Source organism: Numida meleagris, chromosome 4 (assembly GCF_002078875.1).
Source record: "Numida meleagris isolate 19003 breed g44 Domestic line chromosome 4, NumMel1.0, whole genome shotgun sequence".
NCBI classification, from domain to species: domain Eukaryota; kingdom Metazoa; phylum Chordata; class Aves; order Galliformes; family Numididae; genus Numida; species Numida meleagris.
The window spans coordinates 58,216,221-58,222,983 of NC_034412.1; positions in this window are offsets into that span (position 1 = coordinate 58,216,221).

The window sequence follows — 6,763 nt, forward strand, 5'->3', positions numbered from 1 at the left end:
TCTCTTTCTCTCCTATGAGATATTTAACCATTTAGACAAAATGGAAGAGCCCCAGTGAAAGGCAAAGACTAAAAGCAAAAGATTGGCCCTGAGGGCTGGCAATTAGAGAGCTCATCTGGAATCACAGAAGTAGCTCGCTTTTTCTTTCCCAGGGAATATTTAGTCATTTATACAACCCAGTGTTGACTGTAGCTGAGACTTTAAGGATTGGTGGTCTGGTCGTGGCATTCATATAACCCATAATATATTTTCTTATTTCTAATACAGAAATAATGTACGACCTCAGCTTTATTTCATATCAGTCTTTTCATCCTCTTGCATGACTGGTTCTGTAGGAGGTAATCTTACAGCTAGCCACAGCACTATACGTAAACACGTAGATATACACACCCACAAGCATGTATATCTTCAGAAAGCTCAGTCCTTCTCTACACAACATTTATCTTACTTAACAAGGAGAGAGACAATAGATTACATTTGCTGTATTTTTTTCACAGAAACCAGGACATTAGTTAAACAGTAGTCTGGGTGCATAATCCTCAGGAAATGGCTAGTTATGCATTTATGGATGATGAATCTGGCATGTCACATTACTATGTGAAGTACTCTGTTTATCATTATACCATATAGCACTCCATTTTTTCTCTGCTCTATATTTAACGTGATGAAAAAAAATAAAAATCTACTTATTTGGAAAATTTAACTGACTCTCTAAAGTGAAATTCAACATACTGTGCAAATATTTTATTGATTTGAAATCTCATTTTACAGCATTTTGTTCTCTGATACAACATACTATTATACCTTTTTCACTGCATATGTATTTCCTTATGTACAGCAGCAAATAATTTGGTATAGATTTCTGACATTTGATCACCTGTGACCAGGAAGATACGGTTTCTTCCTGCTTCTCTTAGCTCAGACAGATGCAGTCAGGAGACTGTATGCCTCTCAGTAAATGAGATCTGCAGTGGTTGGTATTTCCTACAGAGTATGTGGGAAATACATTGCTTTTCACTTTCTGAACTGTTATGTTGCCTTTTCTGTAATTGTTTTTATATTTTTAATTGTTAGTAACAAAGAAAATGCAATGACAATTAAAGTTTACAGGAAGAAAAGAAATGGATGGATCTTAACAGAGAAATTCTGACAGTCCTAATGACTCTCTGGTTTCCTGCAGAGTACACAGCAGGAATAGTGAAACGGTTGAAGGGGGAGAATAAAGGAGTTTGTCTTGGCACAGCAGAACTCTATGAATCACCTTTTTGCAGGAAAAGAAGCTGAAACTTTAACTTTTAGTGCATTTAACAATGTAAGTGACAGGTTCTTGTACTGCATGAGAAAAATGAACTGGGGACATTAAAATACCATTACCACTATGATTTCCTCGATCTTCTGCTCCATATGAAGTCTCTTCTAGGCAGCTAGTGATGACCCATTTCAGGAATCACACAATTCTCTGAGAGCATTTAAAATCAGCTCTCATTTTTTGAGAACTTTTTGTGAGAGCAGCATCTCTTCTCTGGACTGAAAGAAAACACTGTTCCACTTGTGATTTTTTCGTTTCTGCAATAGCCTCCACATTCTCTGGCCTCCATACCTGCTGCAGAGATCTTCAGAGTCTCATTCCTGGTCTCATTCCTTATTACTTTATTCTCCACAGTAACTTCATTTTGGATTTTACACAGTGACGTGGCATCAGTGTGGATAGAATATGTGTCTCCCTCAGCTCTTTTCATCAGCCTGTCATGGTTCTTTCACCTATATAACATCAGCATGCCATCCTACTCTTCAATATTTCAACTACAGGATCACCTAGAGTGGCAAAAATACACAAATGCCTGCAAGTCCTGACCTGATCTCTGACTGTAGTTCAAGTGTGGTGAGATCACTCCTCAGCTCTTTAACTTGAGCTAAAAGACTGGATTCAACACAAGTTTGGTTGTCTCTCACTTTCTTATGGGGGCAGTATCTCAAAAGTCAGAAGTGTGAGTGATTTGCAAGACACGGACAAAAACAGGCTGCAATGGCAGGGAGTGTGATGCCAGAGCAACCAAAAGAAGTGGAAAGACTGGTCAGGCCTCCTGAGCCCTGGAGCCAGTTGGAGGAGGTACACAAAACAAACATTGCACAAAGCTGGGCAGAACAAAGTAGTTATGAAACCAAGGTAAGGAGAAGAAGACCAGAAAACTAACTGGTTAGAATATGGCTGTCTCTTCTGATACTAATTCAGAAATGAAGCACTGAAGCTATTTTTTTCATTTACTTTCTTTTCATTTTATGGAAAACTCCATGAAATGAGGTGCATCAGCAAGAGCAAAAATTTGCACTGCTTCTTGGGGAGTGTTTGAAATTAGTAACAATTTCAAAAACAGGGCTGAAACCTGCTGTGTGTCAGATTTCACACTGAAGAATATGCTGAAGATCGAAACCTAATCTGGTCAAGCCCACTGGGCTTAATGCCTACAATTCAGGTGAACCAAGATGAATTTGGTATTCCTGGAATGACTGTAGTCTCAAATAAAATGCTTTCATGTTATGTTTGTAGTGTAAATGTTTTAAAAAAAACCAAAACATTCAGAGCATCTCCAACCCCTTTTGCTGAAGAAGCACAAACACAAAAAGGACACAGAAATAGGTAGATCAAAGAAGATACATTTATTCAGATATTTTCCATTGTCTTCATGCTCTGATCCCAAGGTATTAGATGTGAGATATTTTCTCTCAGCTGCATTTTTTCAAAGTTTCACAAGTTTTCTGTCTTTACCTTCCAAAATCATCTTGTGAAAAAAGTATAAGAGAGGTAGAATGAGAGTTGGAAAACCAGTAAGCCAGTCCTGTGGTGATTAAGGCAGGCATTTATATAAGATACAAAGAGGCTGCCTGAAGTTCACCTTTCACACCAAGCACAGCATGGATAGGAAGCTATCTCGAGTGTCAGGGACAACTCCCAAAATTTGCTTATCAACCTTTCTTTCCTCTTTGCCAATCATTTCTGTGCTTCTTTTTCCACTGCTATCAAAACTCCACAATAGTATAAAATAATTCTGTTAAGTCCTGTTAGACAGAGGAAAGAGGCACTGATTCTTCACAGGGATGGTGATTCTTTCACAGAAGTGGCAGTGGTTAATGACAATTATTTTGTACTTGATGTAATAAAGTTGTTTACATGCAAGCAACATCAGTGCTCATTCTGCTTACTATATCTGATCCAGTTTTCTCCCTCTGGCGAATGTGAGAGATGAGGTTAGCCTGTTAGTTTATTAAGGTGGATTATTGCACAATCCTGTAAACTTTAATAGCAGTGTGAGCCTTGGGATCACCCACATGAAACATACCGGGTATTCAGAAAACTACGTGCCATCGCACAATGCGGTGAAGGCTGTTCACTATTGCTGAGGCTCTTTGAGGAAATCAGCTGTTTTCTGCAGAAGATATCCCATGGAGTCTGCCTAAACTGCCGCCAGTGTTCCTCTCTATATCCTTAAACATGTGTGAAGGCCATGTATAACATTTATAACCAACATTCATTCAGGATTAGTTTGTGTTACCTCAGGGACTGTTGATTATATTATTGTATTTCTATTTCTGTTGTCGCAAAAAGAGTTCTGTACATAAATCAGTGTGTTGTTAGGTTGTTTTCTTTTAATCACTTACAAATTCTGATGATCAAAAGTACTTTTCAAATGAATTTCAACTCAGCAGTAGTTGGGAAAAGTATCTGTCAAGTCTACCAGTGTGAAATAATTCATTACAGAGCTGAATTCTTTACTGTCCTCATACTCAACCATATGCTTTCCAATACAGCCTTCAGCCAAGATTTTGGAGGCAGAAATCTTATGATCCAGAGGTCTGGTGGGATGAGTAATGAATGTGGAGGAGGAATAATTAAAAATTAGATTGATTTTGGGAGAAGTGAGGTAGGAAAAGGCTGGAGGCTTAACCAGCCCTTGTTACTTCAGGGTATGCTAGTTCTGCCTTTTGACAGGCATCACATGGAAAGCAGATGACCAGTCACCCCATACAGGAAAATTAATAGGGAGTGGGATTACAGGGGTAGGGCCTGTTATGGACAGATGTCTTTAAAGTTGTAGACAATAAAGAGAAATGCACGATCTTTATGAATCTCTGCACACTGGGGAATAATAAGACTATAGACCTATTTGGGCTTGTCAAGAGATGTTTTCAAGTTTTGGTATGTAGAAGTCAATTACAAAAATCCTGACCCATCATTTCTTCTGCTACTTTCCCATTGCCCTTCATGGAATCATGATTTCATCCCTAGATTTTACACTGCGAGAGAAACAACAGTACAGACCGTCATCTCATTATAATGCATGGGTGTCCAACCTTTTGGCATGCCTGGGCCGCACTAAGTAAAAAGGAATTGTCTTGGGCCTCATATGCATAAGCTGCTCCAAAAGCAATGTCTCCTATTTATTTCCATGGAAACTACAACCAATACAAAGAGCACAACACTATCTGATAGAGCAAATTCTCAGGTACACCACCATTAGCTGTGCATTTTCACCAGTGATGAACAAGAGCCTGCATGCTGCATTTATAAAAATCTTCACCAGACGAGGTGACCTGCTGTCGCCACTGCTGAAACACACCACCCACTGCCTCACTGCACTCATATCCACTGTTTGTTCTCCATTAATGTTCAGTAAGCATCAGTGAATGTCAGTGGGAGCCATTTTTTTCTGCATGGAGGAGTTTAATGACACACCTTTGCTTCATATACACTTCTATGTCAGACACCATACTGTCAGACTGCTCCTCTGCTGCCATCTGTCACATGTTAACAACATGGAATGGAATAGTGGTGGGAAGGTTCAGCCTCTGCTGCCATACTACCAACACATGCCTCTGATGTTGTGGGTCCACATCATAAAACAGGAGGCACTACTTTCAGAGCAGCCCTTGTAAAATATACAATATCATTAATATATAAGTAACACAACATTTTAATTTTTAGTATTTTTTCTTAAAACATTAAAAAAGAGAGGAACAAGAACATTAATGGGATATTTGACTCTGTTTTTTTGAAACTAATGCCTCAGGCTGGTTAGACAGCAGCGGCTGCAGTTCTCAGTGAGCTCTCAAGGTGTTCATCAGAGATTTTTGATGAAATTTTACTCTTCCTGTACTTCATCCTTGACAATTTTTCACAAATGTCTGTACTGCCAAAAAGCGATGCCATGAATAAGGTGTGACTGTGAAGCGAAGGACACTTCTCTCTGGTGAAGGAGTCTTATGAAAGTCTGGCAAAAAGACATGATCAGATTTTTGAGTTTAATATCTGATTGCTACTCTATACATTCCATTTGAAAATTTGCAGGTAATGTATTTATATCAACTGAAAATAATGTTACAAACATAAATTCATGATTTTTTTTGCAATCTTGAAACCTATTCTCAAATTATTTTATCAAAACAGAAAGCAAGGCTGCATACTCTTTGCTGTTCAGAGCACTGTGTTTGGCCAGTATATCAAAATGCATACAGTTATTTGCCATCACTTGAGTCAGCACTGCCCAGCACTGTCCTCCCCATGCCCTGGTTTGAGTCAACGCAGTATTAACAGTGCACTGATGTTTTGGGTGTTGCTGAGCAATGGGTGCGTGCCAGTGGCCACAGCGAGGAAGAGCCACCTCCTCTATAGCATGGGACAGGGGGTGGCTGCAATGCCAGCCGTGCTGGGCCACATGTGGGCTCAGGGCCGCGGGTTGGACATTCCTGTTACAATGGCTTCATTCATCATTCTACAGTAGTCATTTGGTTTGTGCATTTCTTAATATTCCTGGGATGTAAGGGAGGAGGCGATGGAGGGAAAGAGGTTCCAAACTCTCACAAGAGAATTCATATCTCATAAAGAACAAGTCCTTTGAGAAGCTGCTGGATGTGTTTGACCTTTCATGCTGTAACATCTTTAATTCAGATCCTGTGCTAGGTTTAGCTGCTGGTGCTTCAACAGCCTAAGCCTTTCCAATTTGCTCTTGTGCAGCTTAAGTTAGAATTTATGTAGTATCTCTTTCCTGAGTAATCACAATATTTCTGTTACTGTTCACATTTTACAGCAACAATTTAGCAAAAATACTACGCATGTTTGCAGTGGACTAAGAAGCTGTTATTTCAAGTCTTTAAATGGCTTAATGTGTGACTGCTCCCTGTTAACTTATTCTTGAAAATAATTGAAAAATACAATGTTATTTAATTGTTATTGACACAGCATGCAATAGATTGCTTGCTGCTTTCTGTCATATACATATCACTTCGGTGAACTTAATCCCACTAAGAATAAATTCTGAAGTGCACTGTAAACGCTGTTTAAAGTCCCTCTATGAAGTGAGGTCTCTTTACAGCATTGTGATTATGATTAATTTTGTCATTCTGCATCACCTTGCAGGGTTTGCTAATACAAGGCGCTCTTTACATTTTTATTTCAATAGCACAACATTCAGCAATATGTTTGGAGTAATAACATTACCTACAGCCACTGAAGATAGCCACAATCCAGCTGACAACCCAAGCATTTTGGGACTGTGGCTTGAAGCAGTGTTGATATTGCTGACCGCTGTGATGGACTATTCCCATTAACAGCCACTGCAGCTGGATGCAATTTAAAGAAGCCCTGGGAGGTGCTCCAAACTTATGGCTCTTGCAATTCTTGAGAATAAGGGAACCAAAATGTGGTTTGAAACCACATGTTTCTCAGCTGTCCTCCCTTCCCCCAGCCCTCCCCAGCATGCCAGGCACA